The sequence below is a fragment of the Corapipo altera genome, unplaced genomic scaffold (assembly GCF_003945725.1).
Source record: "Corapipo altera isolate COAL_440 unplaced genomic scaffold, ASM394572v1 65, whole genome shotgun sequence".
In the NCBI taxonomy this organism is placed as follows: Eukaryota; Metazoa; Chordata; class Aves; order Passeriformes; family Pipridae; genus Corapipo; species Corapipo altera.
The window spans coordinates 6,280,144-6,295,827 of NW_020884891.1; the positions used below are offsets into that span (position 1 = coordinate 6,280,144).

Genomic DNA, 15,684 nt, shown 5'->3' on the forward strand with positions numbered 1-15,684 from the left:
GTGTGGGGGTTTTAAACACTTTTGAACCTGGCAATGCCAATTTTTATCCCTGACCTCTACAACAACCCTGCCTTCTTTCCTGCTTCTCAGCATACCCTCCCTGTGCAATAACCTCTGCTCCTCCATCCTGCATGAATTGTGTACACTTGGCTGGTGGATCAATCACCATAACAGCTGTTGTCTTCAAGGTTTATTAATGCTTTCCAACTGAATTCTTGTTTTCCTGCTAATAACCCTACCAGTGGAACACTTTTCTGGACACACAATTATTCATGTGGCAAACTTGCTACCTGAATGCTGGTGGGAAATTAGTAAGCCTTGCATCCAACTGGAAGGAAGTAATTTTTAATTTCTACAATGGGCTTGAAGTTGGGATTATTTTGCTGCAGGGCTGTCTTCACTCCAAGCAATGCCCAGGAAGAAAGAGCAGCTGATGTATGTAAAGGGATGAGGGGGGCACAGGTGCTACCCATAGGGATTTGTTTGGCCCCACAGTTCACATTAGCTGGTGCTTATCCCTGATTTGTAGAGTGAAGCTGAAAGGAGGAGAGGTCTGACATGAAGGAGCAAACAGAAGCTGAGTGTTTGGCCCAGCTGCTGCTGGTAGGAATGAGGAAAAGGTATGTAGAAAGAGATATGTCACAGTGCTGGAGCAATGAATTTTCTATGGGGCTTGTGTGGGTCAGGCTGTTCCTGCCTCTTTGGCAATAGTGGGCTGGGCAATGCCACAACATAAATGCCTCTGCAGCAATGAGGAGTTTGGGTTTAGAGAAAGCCAGGCTGGGTTTATTTATGCTCCTCTTGTTTAAGCAAAGTTGCGGGTATCACTTCAGCAGCTCAGCTATTAGCTGCTATCTGTCCCCAGCAGTTCTCTCTAGTCTTTGGTAGATAGGTAATGCTCAGGGCTAGATACAACTGCTGGGCACAGCTCCAATTCCCTCTGGTAGAGAGAGAGATAGAGCTGTATATGGACTGAAGATAGTACGTGGTCTTTTGTATTGTTATGCTTTGTCATTTTAGTGTATATTATATTTGGCAGTCAGAACAGTTGGCCAAGCTGGGAGTCATCCCTCTGCTTCAAAACAGTGCAGCTTGGCAGCTCTGTTTATCTTTTACTGATTCATTCTGGTGGAAGCTAGGGTTTGAGAAGTTTAAAAATTAAAAGGAAGAGTCTTATTGTTGTAAAGTATGGGTTTAACTTGTGGCTTTCTTTTTTTTCCTTACACTTTCTTTATTGGCCACAGGCATGATAACAGAGCTATCCATACAGGCAGTGTCAGTATTTTTATGCTGACTGTAAAAATACTCTGAACAATTTACTCTGAAAAAGCCAGCAGCTCCCTCAAACATAGCATTGCTGAGACCAACATATTCCTCTTCCAGACAACTGAATATTGAAAAGAATGCAAAACAAGCTGAAAAAGTGGAACTTGTTGATGGTTGAAGAAGTGAAACATGGCCATCTTCAGCCACTCACCTGTGTGCCGGGCTTAGAGGTAACTCCTCGGGAGGTGGGATGCGAGCTTTACTCTGGGATGTGCTCTAAATGTCTGTAGTTTGCAGTTGAATGGACATACTGCTCTGCTACAGGGCATAGGAAGGCCATCACCAGCATGTGCTTGACAAGAGTTTGTGGCAGGGTGCAAGGGGACAGGAGCCCTGCAAGCCCTCCCAGGGCCCCTCACCAGCAGTGGGACACCTTCAGCCCATGCAGGAGCTGAGTGCAGGGTTATTTTCGAGGACTCAGGCATTCCTGGTGCTACAGTGCATCCCTGACTGTGGCTCCTGCAGAGCTGTGTGTGTTGGACCTGATCCCATCCTGCACGAGGGTTTAAGGGGTGGTGGCTTTGGTTCTTCACAAGCAGAGCTGACACTGAGCCAGGTGTGCTGTGGCAGCAAGGGGCTGCTGACAGTGGTTTCCACTTCTCTGCCCCTATCACACATCATGTCAGAAAGTTCTTGCAGAGCTGCAATGACCCACCCTCTTCCCCATCCATCTCCCCCAGCATGAGCAATACATGGCAAATGCATAGATGTGCAGGCATGGGTACCATCCTGACTATTCCACAGTCAGCAGCAAGCACCCATCAATCCACTAGAGTCACTTTAGACTGCTTTTATTCTATTTGTTTCATTATGCTGTTACAGCTCTCCTCAGACACAGTGCTAATTAACTCAATCCCATTCTAGCAACTCCTGGCTCCCACATCATCTCCAGGGTTTCCAGTCCAGGGAATTGTAACAGATCACTTATCCCAGGGGGTTTGAATGGATGCTTTTCCATGATGGAGCTGTAGGCAGAGGGACTCATAATTGCAGAGGTGCATTGAAGTCTCTAATTCAGTATGCAGCATCAAAATTTGTATAGATTTTAAATAATTCATCACTGAGCTTTGGTATATTTAGTCATTCAAATTAGGAATCTAGAATTTTGTTCTGCAGAGAGCTGTGTGTCATTGTCAGAGGTTAGCTCTGCCACCCGTGTCCATGCAGAGGAGCTCAGACAAATTAAGTCAGAAGTGACTGGCAGCAAAAGATACAGGAAAATCCGTGGTACATAATAATACCATGAGAGCCTCCAGGCAGCTGTGGGCTGGGTGATGTTGGCCCTTGGTCCAACAGGACGCACACTGCAGAGGTGTTGGGAAGCATAATTAGCAAGGAGCATTGCCTGGGATTGCAGAGTAGAGCCATTTGCATGGTCTAGGTATGGTCTTTAGCTGCCAGCACCTGGGGACTGTCTCCTGTCTCCATCTGTTGCTCCCTGTTCTGGATGTGGATTGCAAAGCACTGGAGGCAGGGAGATGCTCTCGTTCTTTGCTGTGTCCTGTGACTGTAACACAGGCAAGTGGGCACTCATACCCATTAGCAGAAGTGGCAGCAGTGCTCGACTCAGAGCCACGACTGGCACAGACATGAGGTTTGGCATATTCCCAAACTCATTACAGTGGTGCCGAGTCCTGCTGCAAAGGGATGGTTTAGAAATAGGGACCCATATGTTTATTTTATACCTACATGACTTCTGGATGGTCTGGATCTGCCTGTCTCCCTTTCTTGACCTAAAGGAAGCCTCTAAAAAGTGGGTCCAGTAGAGATGACTGGGGAGGGGTCTGTGTGCAGCATGTCCCAGACATTGAGATCTGCTCAGGGTGTCAAAAGTTATCCCAGCCACAATGTACACTGGAGCCTTTTGTCCAAGTGATAGTCTATTTATGGGAAATGCTACTGTTCAGGACGGAGTTGATTCTGGTCTCAACACCTATTCACCTTGACAAGAGGGAGCAGGGAGAACTCAGCACCTCTCCTAGGATCTCAGAGCCTGTACAACATTGAAGCCTTTTGTCTACCTCTTATTTTTATGCATTACAATCACATTATAAAGAAGTCCTGCAGAACATTCAATTACTTACTGCACAATTATAATCATATTTGTATATCTATAAGTAGGTCACCAGTCTCTTAGGTTAATCAATTATAATGGCATTCACACCGGTTTCTTTCATAAATCATTGACTTTTAGTGTATCCACTGAGATAATGGAGGAAAACCACCTAATTTTGATCTAACCAGAATGAAATGTGAACGTGCATAATTTGCTCTTACAAAGTGTATCTAATGTTCTCTACATCTGTATTTATTTGTGCTGTTTCATGCTGCATATCGCTTAAGTGGCAAAAAACACAGAGGCTGCTGCACTTAAAACTAAATGACCCAGAATAATACAATTTATCTGCATTTATTTTACATTGTTCATCATGGCAGATATTTTAATAACTCAGTTCTGATGCCTGGTGCACTGATTACCAATCACACTGAAATTTGAGGACCGGCAGCAAGATTGTTTGGTGTACTACAAGAATATTTTGGGAAGCTGTTTTGCCATGTAAACTAGACAGTTAAGTGGAAAGAGAGGACTTTACTCAGGCTGGAGGCTGAGAAGGCTTTAGGACATAGCTGGATGCCACCAGATAGTGGGCATCTACTGAGCCACTGAGACTGTAGCTGCTTTAATGCCTACCCAAGCTGCAGTTTTCAGACAACTCAGTGAATGGGACAAATCATAACTGAATGGTTTCTCTTTTCTGCCTGCTTAATGTGGGTGCCTCAGTGCTGCTGTCGCAGAAGATGTGTGGGAGGTCTTTGTGCCCCCCTCAGAGGTGGCCTGGGCAGGATTTGCTTGGCTGGCTCCAAGGGACAGGGATATAAGTTGTGAAGTACAGATCAAGACCTAGAGCTGTGCTGCCAGAACTGGCTGATCCCAGTTTGGCTGGAGAGGAGGGCTATGGAGACTTCAGGGGTTTAGGATGCCTACCCTGCAAGGCTTTGGCTGATGAGCTGGTTTAGGCTGGTAAAGGGATGAGCTAATAGCAACTTACAGCAATCTGTAGAAATGATGGAGCCAGATCCTTCTTGGTAAAGGTAAATGATGTTACAAGGAGCAACAGCAGCTTGGGAGGTTCAGACTGGAAATCAGGAAAACTTTTTCCCTGTGAGAGAGATGCATCTCTGGTTCTCTGTTGGGATTGTGGCACCCACATCCTAGGAAGTTTTCATGCTCTGGCCAGGTGAAGCTGTGGCCAAGCTCATTTACTGCTGGTTGCTAAGCTTGCTTTGAGGAGGAGGTTGGATGAGAAGCTCTTCCCACCAAAAGTGCTGTGATCCCATGCTTCAGGATCCCTGAAAGGGAATTCAGGAAGGGTGACACAATGAGGTATGAACCCTTGTCTTCATACACCTTGGGTTTGAGTGTCAAAGAAGTTCAGACTGAATTGTCATCACGTCAGTGAGAGACACACCTATACAGGCAGCTGTGGCAGGAATGTGGGGTCTGGTGTCAGCAGAGACCATTCCCTGCTACGAGCCCTCGATGCAAACAAACTCTGTGTTTGAGTGATGAGCTCAGACTCCTTGCCCAGATGCAAAACACTGCTCTCCATCCTGCCCCTCTTGGAGCAAATGTAAGGCAAACTGGCTTTAGCTTTCTGTCTGCAGGAATGTCTGCCTATGCATCCCTTTGGCTGCCAGCCTGGAAAATGCCAGTGTTGGAGAGGTGGTGGTGCAGGGACTGCATCATGAACAAAACCAGTGTGCAAATTGGATGCAGAGAGGGTTGCTGGGCCTCACCTTGGGCAGAGTCACTGACTGCTCTGGAAATTGTTTAGGAAATGGATTCTGCTTAAGCACTCTCTGTTTTGCAGCTGTGGAGTAATCTTGTGCTGATTTCCAAACAAGACCTGAAAGCAGGCAAGTGCCTGCTGTGGGTCTTCTGCAGCTTCCAGCAGTGCTCCCTGCCTAATCCAGCTCTGGAGCTGCAGGCTTGCCCTGGAAATGCTGAGCCTTATGGCTCACTCCCGTGCTGTGAGCTCCATGTCTCCACAGATCCACATGATTCCCAGATAGCTAACAGAGCTGCTGTCAACCAATTAATCCCAAAGCAGTTTGTGAAGGGGAGCTGACAATAGAGCTGGGTAAAATTACTCCTCTTTTTTTTTTTAACCTCAGTTCCAACCTTTTGCTAAAAATCTCCATCTTTTCAGAAGAAGCTACTACCAGAGAAATAATCTGTGTTTTCAAATCCTGTGAGGGATTTTGTGTATATTTTGCAGAAAAAAACCAAAACCAAAAATCCAAGAATTTTTATGCCTGAATTGTTTTCATCTTTCCTTATGAAAAAAATAGCAATTTTTATCCAAGGGATTTCTGCTCTATGGAGATGTTTAGTTTTGATAAAAGGTTGCTTGCTTTTTGTTTAATCTGAAATTTTGTTTACTGACAAAAAATCCCCCAGCTCCTGTGACTTGGCCAGCCGGAAGGTCTGGCTCATTACTAGTGTAATTATTTACTGTTTTGTTGTGGTAGCAGCAAGAGCCCTCAGCCCATCCACAGGCCATCAGTCTCAGGCATTGTGGAGGTTCCTGTGCAGATTTGGTGACTGTGTCTGGGGTGAATGGGATGGGGATGGCTCCAGAGAAGCGTTTGTGAGGATTTATGTGTGTCGGGCTCCTATTTTAGAAAGGAAATGTGTCAGTAGATCACGAACGTTCTGACTGATTTACGTTCACCCTTTCGGGTGCCTTAGCCCCAGGAGTAGATAAATTGTGGTCTAATGTTTTATTTACACTTTCAGGAAATTTAGTGTCTTTGGAAACACTAGGTCAAAAGTCCTGGAGGGCAGTTGACTCCTGGTGGGATGGATAACCTGCAGGAAGAGCTCTGTCAGTGCCCTGGGCAGCTCCCAGGTCCCGCTCTGCACAGGGCACTGTGGGAGGTGTTGAAAAACAACTTATTTCTTAAATTGCTTCATATCTGAGAAGATGAGTTTAATCCATTTCTATTTCTATGGGAGTTTGGAAGCATTACACGTCTGAAATGACAGCAGGTAACACAATAGAGGGTTTAGCTGAGTTTTAGGTATGCAGATGAGTTAAATTAATTAACAGTAATCTCTTTAAAATGTATGGCAGAGTAATACCAGTCTAGTCTATAGAAAGATTCTTTGGGACTTAATAGAGACCTGGGAGTAATTAATTATTCAATAACCCATGGTTAAGCAGATGATATCAGCAAGTCAGTAGGAAGAGTTTGGATCTGCCATTTTCCAAGTGGATCCTCTGTGTTTGCTGCCTGCAGCCAGTCTGTGAGGGTGTCTATGAGGGGAGTCTATAGTCCCCAAAATTCCCATGCGATCATGGTTGTAATAGCCCAACCTTTACTAAGGGAAAACTATTATAGCATAAAGCATGTGGCCTCAGAGCAGGTACAGGTGCCAGGGAGAATTGAGTATTTTGTTAAGAGCAGATAGTTGGCTTAGTACCTTATAAGCACCCATCTAAGCTCTGTTCAATTAATGAAACACAATTTAAAGCAAAAAGGATTGGTACCAACCAAACCACTGCAATATAAGCTCTTCTAATTATGCAATAAGATAATGTCCACCAGATTAAAATTTTAATTAGCTTAATTGAGAAATAGAAAAAGCATTAGATTTCTAGTTCTGGAACACCTAAAATGACCTCAAGGGGATGGAGGGGGGGAAGGAAAAATGTTTGAGTATTGTGTGTGTTCTCACATCTGTTGTTTTCTGAAAGACATCATCAAATCCCAATGGGTTTGGACTCATGGGTTTGCTTGCAAGGCCCTTTTTGGGGGACCTGGGGGCCTCTGAGAGCATCAGAGACAGTGCACAGTGGTGCCCTTGATTTTCCCCAGCACTCATTTCCAGCTCCAGCTGCCTTCAGTCACTCTGACTCTGCTTTCAGAAGGCAGAAACATGCTGGCTATAATAGGGACTTTTGTTCTTTTTGGTTGGTTTTTTTTTTTTCCCCTCTTTCCTTTTCCCTATTCATAGATTTAAAGGCCAAAACAGACCATTAAGTCCAACTAATCCTACATCCTGCATGACAAAGGCCATCCCACCCATCCACTAATTCCTCAATACCATGGCTGACCATGACCATGTGATTACATACCCTCCTGTAAATGCACTGGGAGCCTCTGTGTGCTCCAGGCATGGAGCAGGACCCCACTGAAAACACCCAGCTTTGATTTAAAGACTTTAAGTGGCGGATGATTTATCACATCCCTCATGAAACCACTCCAATGCATAATTACACTTACAGTAAAATAAGTCATTGAGGCTGAAATTGTGGGGAGCCATAACATGCAGAGTGTACAGTGTACAGTTCTGTTTGGTTATGAGGTGAGGAATCCAACAAATTGCTTTTATGTCTTTTCAGGAAAGAAACAAAGACATTTGAACCATTTGCACAACACAGAAGCTCTCCAGACCAAGTGCTGAAAGAGCTAGAGGTTTGCTGGGGAAGCTTTGAGGAGAGTAATAAAGAAAAGAGGGTTTTATGATGCAAGGTCGAATAGGAAACTTTTATTGGAGGGGCTTGGCCAGCTCCTAGTCCCATGGGGAAAAGGAGGAGGAATTTGAATGTAGAGTGTTTCCCTTTTGGAAGGTCAAAGGCATTCCATACAATTGCAAAGCAGCATAAGAGAGATACACTTATTCCTCTGTCATGGCTGTCAAAAAAGGAGGAGGGGAGGAAGTCCCAAACACTACATTTCATCAAAGCCCTGAAGGTAAAAATGATCTGCTGGCTTGAAATTTATCTTAATGAGCAAAATCCAGCCAATGGAACAGGGTGCAGATGAAAATGACAGATGGGATCATTTAAAGTTTGATTCTTTGAGTGAAAGAAAATAATTTTTTATAAGTTATTTTTCTTCTGATTGTTACAGTGTTCTGCATAGTGTCACAAGCTCTCATTGGCAGCCCCAGGTCTCAGGCAGATTAATTTATCCAGAGTGTCTTGGAAATTCAGAGTTAGAGGGAACTCCTGGAACTCAGCTCACGTAAACCCATGGAGCGGGTCCAACAGCCAGAGGTGGTCTCCTTGGCCAAGAGATTTTTGCTAGGTAGGGGCTGCAAGTAAAGGCATGACACAGCTTACAACACAGGGTATGCTTTAATCTTTTAGTTAAGGGAGGGCAATGGTGGATTGTTCCCCGAAATGTGTACAGGCATGGATCTGTTGGGGAAATGTATTGTGGTGAAAGTCCTGTGGGGCAGTGTAAGTAGTCCTGGTCTGGACAGTCTCAAGAAGAACTGTCCTGCATCAAGGATCCCCTGCAGGGATGGCTGCAGCAGGCTCTGCTGTGGGAGCTCTGTCTCTGAGGTTGACCCCAAGTCTGAAGCTGCCCTGGCCCCTAAAAATACAAGCAGGCATCAATAGGTCAGGTTAGAAGAATGCATAGAAAGGTGCCGATTGGGTATTTTCCAACACAAACAACTGCAAGAATTTACCACTGCTGTATCTACTTGGGACCTAGGCAGGTCCATAAAAGTTCTGTGTAGCTGGAGGATGCATATCCTTGTGGAGAATCTGCTGAACTTTGATGCTGAGAGGTGTTGTGCTACACCCCTTTGTTTGTAAGGCCACATTGTTATGCCTTGCTTATCTTTAATAGGGAAAGATGAGCAGGAAAAGGGCTGGAACCAGCCCCATGCATCATAATAATATCCATCTTCACCATCTCTTTGCACAGGTAATCTTTGCACAGTAATCTAGTGCATGTACAGTATCTGTATGTAGCAGTGTACACACGCAGCAGTGGACCCTGCCACTGTGACAGGGTAGGAACAGAAGCATTGACCCCCTCTCCTCTGCCCACTTAATTTCTTATTATGTCAATGAGCAGTTAGCAAAGGTTCATGTGTTGGCTCCTCTGATTTAAGCAGTGTTGGACGAGATGTTATAATACACATGGCAGATGTTTTGACGATGCAGCCCTCACCGGGGGGATGAAGAACTCACACTGGCATCAGATGGGTGGGGGGTTGCTGAGGCCATGGTGGGGCTGCTGCAGATCCCAAGCCATCCCTTCAGCAGGCCTGCAGCATTCCTAAAGTGCTGAGCAGGAGGCTCAGACCAGGATGGGGCCAGCCCATGCTGTTCAGCCCTCACTGGGTGAAGGGGTGCTCACACCATGAAGCAGGTACCCTGCATCTGCCCCTCCTGTCCAAAGCAGGGAAGGAATGCTCTGGCCAGGGGACACGGACTGCACGTGCACTCCCTGCCATGTGGCTCTGTGTCAGCTGGGAAGAGAAGTAAGGGATTGCAAGGAATTTCTTCAGATGTATTCCAGTAGTGGATTAAAATAGCTGCTACTATTTTAATCCTGCAAAGTGGCAGCTAAGGCACATGCAGGACTGGCATCATCTCCTCAAAGTGGGATTCCAAGAGCAGCCTGTGCCTGTAGCAAAGCAAATGCAGGCTGGCCTGGAGCACCTGGTGAAAACCGGCCCAAGCCAAGGGACCAGTGGCTAGAATTCAGGATCAGGAGGTATAAATTCACACTGCCTTGGTTTTCTTTGAGTTATTGCAGAGTGCTGTAATGCTATGAACCCTGGGTATTTTTGGAAAACTACAAGAAATTGCTGTATTCAATATTTTTTATTTACATGCAGCTCAGCTGGGGAATTCTGTTGTGGTAACATTTTGAATGTTGATTTTTTGTTTTCTTATTCTAGAAGTTTCAGTGTAATATAACACAAATATTTTGTTTCCCTGTGGACTCGTGGCAGCGGTGGAGGAGGTTGCAGAGGAAGGTGAGGCTTTCCTTTTTTAGGAGTCTTTTTAAACATAACTGGAAAGTGAAACTCCTGCTTTATTCCTTATTTTCTATTTTGTTAGGGGTATGTTTGCTGTAGGCCTTTTGCAGGTGGAAGAATTAGATTTGAAATAAAGGAAAGAAAATTTATCTTCACATCTTCAGGAACAGTGAATTATTTATTTGCTATTCCTGGTAAATCTGCTGTTGCAAAATCTCACTGTGAAATGAGTGTTTCTTTGTTTCACTGGACTATGGGATCACTCCCTGAAGATTCATCAGCCCTGCTGCTGGAAGGAAATGTCCTCAAAGCTTCTTTTTTTTTATTATTTGATAATGCTTGAGGTTCTTTTTGCTTCACCTTCATTTATTCTTCCATCCATTTTAAAAATTAGGTAATTGCATGAACTTGTCTGTGGAAATTTAAAACCTCTTCCTGAGATTTTTTTTTTGCTCCTGCATCTGAACCCCTCTCACACAAGATGAGAGGGTAATTCCCCCTAATTCCACAAGATTGTGTTGCCCAAATTCAGCATCAATTTCAATGAGCAAATATTTATACAGCATCCAAGATGAAGTCTGTACACATAATGACACCAAAATTAAGTTAAATCAAAACTAACTAGATTGAAGACTGTCCAGGTAAAAGGTGGTACTGGTTTAACCAAATCTACTTCAAACCAGTGTAGTTAAAATGGAATAACTTCACTGTGAAGGGCATATTTCACCTTTCAGATATCTTGAATGCCAAGAACAAATCCCACTGTATTCACTCCACACAGGACTACTATTGAGATAGCATTAGGTAATATTATGGTCTTTTCCTACTGTTCCTTTCAGGGCCATGTGAAATGATTTTCCCCTTGGTTTTAGGAAGATTCAACAAATATTTGCATGAGTCCTTTAAAAGCCTTTCTCTTCAGTGTGAAACCACTGCTGAAGACCACTCTACATTATCCTATTTAGTCTCTTACCTATCTTAATCAAGCAAATGCTGCAGGTTTTGTCCTAAACTAGGTCAGATATACCAGTTTTGCATGATATATCTTGGAAGTGGGCACAAAATATCCCTTGGACCATATGGCTTGCAACCCTGGGCTTTGTTGGCTCATACCCTCTCTAATTCCTCCTAATCTGTTCATAAGCACCTCCAAAAGGGTGCTTCACACACCTCACCAGTAATCTCTTTCAATGCCTGGTTCCTCTTTGGATCTAATGCCAGATAGTATTAATATACCCATCACTGTAATTATCCAGACAAGCAAACAGTGGCAGGAGCGATCCCAACTTCTTGCTTTTCCCACTGATTCAGAGGCATACTTGAAAGAGCCCTTTCATCCCCATGGATCCTGTTTCCTGGAGTTGTCCCAGGCTGTCCTCATCAAAAGGGAATTTGGTGTTTCAGCAGTTTTTCAGCCAGTTTCATGCTGGGAAGGAATCAGTGGTGATGGGGCGATATCATTTGTTCACTCTCCAACTGTTGCCCAGACAGTTGGTACGTGGCCAGATGCCAGTCCCACATCAGGTCCTCCTTTAAAACCTTTCACAGGGCCGAGACCTATGTGTGAGATGGAAATACTGCTGATACCTTGTAACTTGAAATCTGGCCTGCCTTTCATCAGGCTCTGAGTGGTGGTGAAAATCCAAGATTTGCTAGAACGAACAGCCTGGCTGGAAGGTTTCTGATGCTGTGTGTTGGGAAGGAGGTACTTCTGAAAGCTTCCTGCACCCAAGTTCTCTGCAAATACCTCCTGCCAAGTCCATCTTCCCATGTGGGATTTCAAGGAAGTTTATTTAGCAATCACTCAGCAGCAAAACAGAACCATAGGGGATTATCTTGTGATTATCTTGCCAGGTGGGTCCCTTGAGTTTCCAGGTCTTTAGCTGAAGCTTTTAAAGGCTGCCCAGTTTCCCACACACCCAGAGTTTTGGGCAATGTTTGTAGTCAGGGAGACAAGATCTATAAGTAGAGATAAATGTGAGATCATTTCAATAGCTGGAAAAAACAGCTGTTTTGAACACCTCAGGCTCTCTGAGACCCATTGTGTGATCTGGAGCTAGATGTTACAAGTGCATCAAGTGTGCTTGGTTTTAGGAACGAGCAGCAGTGATGCTGAAATTACAAGAAGCAAGGCTTTGATGCCCACATCACAAAGAATATGCAAACTTGTATTATTCCTTTGATTAGCTGTTCTCTGATATGTCAAGTCCATGAATAATCACGCCTCATTTTCTAATTAGTTTTACTCATCACCCCACTGCTCCATGTCTTCACTCATTTGCATAGCCTTTTTCCAGGTAAGGCCTTTATTCTGTGAGGTATTAGCAGGATTTCCATTGCTCTGCAACCCCAGCATTTCTCTGGTCCTTTCCCAGCCCTTTACTTGCTCTTGGCCTTGCTTTTCCCCCTGTCCGATGACCATCTCATTGCTCTGTTCTTTTCTACTCTTTTTAAGCCCTGTTTCCACAGGGAACAGGGTGGTGTCTTCATGCTGTCTCATCTCCTGGTGATACCTTTTAACTCCATAATCCAGTTTTACACAGTCTTAACAGAGAAGTAAAACTATCAAAGTTACTGTGTTTGCATGTCTTATGGAAATGGTGAGGGAAGAGGTCTTTTGGGGGCAGTGGGGCTGGACATCCACTCCATCACTTTGAGGCCCCATGATGGGTGGTTTTGAATGCTCTGGCAGCAAACCTGTTCAGCCATCAACCATTCCAGATGAGAGACAATTCCATAAAGGAAAGCTGCAGCAGTTGGCCTAGTGATGGTTGTGCTTGTTATTTTAACAAATACGCTATTTTCATGACACAGGGAGGCTTTTCTGTACTTATTTATCTTCTCCCCCTTCCTACACAGGTAGTATAAGATGAATCACATTACAAAGAGACAAAGCAAAATGAAGGGCTTGTTTGCATTTCTTTTAATCAAGTTATTCTAATTCTGCTACAGTGCAAATATGGTTTCCCCTCTCATTTTAAAAAGACCTCATCCTCCCAGCAGCTGTGGGTGCCTCAGCAGTTGGGGTTAGCCCTGTCCAGGGCTGCCACAGCCCTGTCCTGCCCCTCTGCCCAGGGGATTCACAGCTTTCTGCAGTCCTGCCCATACCTCTGTGGAACAGTGGATGCTGGGACCTACTCTGGCTGAAATGACATGAAAACTTGATCCTTCCAAAAAGCTGGAGGTGTTAATACAACTTTTACACACCAACAGCCTGCTTACCCCAAAGCTGATGTGTGTCTTTTTTTGCTGGGACCAAGCAGTCACCATTTGCCAGCCAAATGCAGAGGTGAAATTCAGATGCTGTGAAAACAAAAGTCTTCAGGAAATACACAGGGATGTGATGATCAGCCCTAAATGAATAGCTAACAATTTCCTAGAGCAGTAAAGATCAGTTGAGGGCTGGAAGCACAAGGCATTGTATTAATCTGCTTCCGGGCAAACACCCGGTGCCTTTGCACATAAAATCCCACTTTTCTGAATGTTTCCACAGGTAAATATGGGGGGGTCAGTCCAAGATCCTGCACCAGCTCAGCTTGCCCCTGCTGTTGCATCCACAGCAGCAAGAAGGGGCTGAACTGAAGATGCTGGGGGAGGCTGTGCTGGGGGTCGGCTGCTGACAGTGCGGGGGCAGAAGGGACCAGCTGGCAGAAGATGCTCATAGGTGGGAGAAAAGAGGAGCAGTGGCCATATCCATGTGCTCATCTGGGCAGGGCTATTCATGTAGACATGGGGGTAAGGGGATTCCCTGCGCCAGCAGAGGAGAAGGGTCATATGTGGGGAGCAGGAATAAGGACCATATGTGTGGGCTCTGTGCCGAGAAGGAGGTGGAGATTTTTTTCCACGGATGTTACTAGGCACTCAGTGTTTTGCTTAACCTCTTAACATAAACCACCTGCCCTGCCAGCCATGCTGTGAAACCTTAACAGCTCTGCTCTGTCCTACTTTTATCTAGTTCAGGGCAATTTTCAATTCTTTAGTGCCTAAGCAAATGTTTTGTGTCCCTGGATCAAAGCTCGGGAACATCATTTACATACCGTGAGTGAGAAGGCAGCAGACTGGAGACCATCACTCATCAGTGAAAGGATGATCATTGTTTGTTTAGCCTATTCCAAAATAATGACTCTGCTGGGAACACCAACCCAGTATGCATCATATCTTTTATAGTATATATTAATTTAGCATAGACATTAGGCCATTGTTATTCTCTCCATTTAATTCTCACGTATTAGCATTCAGGATCAGTTTTAACCCAGAACACATCTTTGTTATTTCATAATGTAAAATAAATAAAACTGGAGCCAAATATATTTTTTTTATATAAACCACTGTGAGAGAGTGATGGATATAAAGCACAGACACGTCTTTATAATTTTAAGGCTTGAATTTCAGAGCACAGTGTTTTCATTAAATGGTGCAATCCATTCATTTTGGAGATACAAACAGAGGAAAATTAACTCAATAGTTCTCATGCCTAGAATCTTTGTGATAAAATTGCCTATTATTGTGAGTGTAAATGTTTTCAAAATATTAGAGACAACTGGAAAAAATAGGAAAGACAGGATAGCTTGATCAAGGATGAAAACCATAAAGACATCCCCTCCTAACACTATATGTACCTGCTGAAATTATTTAAAGAGAATTGCTGTGAGAGGAGGAGAAACGAGACAAGCCATTTTTTTTTCTTTTTTATGACGAATAAAGGTCTGTGAGAGTGTTTACGAATTATTTTGTTTGCTGCCTGCTGTGCATATTAGAAAATTCAGCTCTTAGCTGATTGGCCAGGCAGAGAAACAGAAGCGTCACAGGTGGCAGGGGAATGAAAGCTGAGGTGCTGCAATGGGGAGGGGAAGGAGAATCTCATTCATTTCCACCCCTACCTGAGATCAGGGGTTAGTGAGATGCAGTGGCTCTGTAACATCTGCAGCTGAGCCCATCAGTTAAATAAATATTGGAGCACATCAGTTAAACTGGGGTTGGCCAAACCCGTGGTCCTGCCCTGGCTGCTTTTCCCTGGAAGGACAGGACACTGGTGATTGGGGTAAAAACTCCCTTTAGCCAAAAGTCTCATGTTTTCTATTTGCTTTTTCTTAGATGAATGCAGCTCTCACAGACATTAACTGCCACAGCATCAGTCGCACCAAGAGGGAAAGGGAAGCCTCAGGCTCACCGGCTGTGCTGTGCTTCCCAGCCCTGCCCAGTCCTGGCACGTGGCGGGTGGGTGTCCCTGCCTGTGGAATGACACGGGGTGAACAGCTTTGCAGCCGCTATCCCCGCACAGACGGGGCGAGCGCCCGTGTGCTCCCACCCACAGGCCTCATTGAACAGCCGCCAGCAGCTGGAGGGTTAAACATCATTTGCATATAAATATACAAAGGACTTTAATCGGAGGTAAATCCACAGAGCCCTTGTTGTTATTGTTTTATTTACAGAACACTCTCTTTGCGCAGAGGGGTTTCGAAATATGTTGACAGAGATAGCGCAGGTATTTGCTACCTGAAATAAATCGAAACCACTCGGGGCGTCAAGAAAACCAGCCGATGCACTCACACCACACTCCCCCA

General features: G+C 44.6%; 1 long non-coding RNA gene across 1 annotated transcript; it reads left to right on the forward strand.

The window, feature by feature from the left end:
* The first annotated feature begins 1,436 nt into the window (after positions 1 to 1,436).
* Positions 1,437 to 10,287, forward strand: LOC113948133. Its single transcript, XR_003528007.1, has 3 exons — positions 1,437 to 1,496; positions 10,040 to 10,117; positions 10,203 to 10,287. It is a non-coding gene; the product is annotated as an uncharacterized LOC113948133 (long non-coding RNA).
* Positions 10,288 to 15,684: the final 5,397 nt, after the last annotated feature.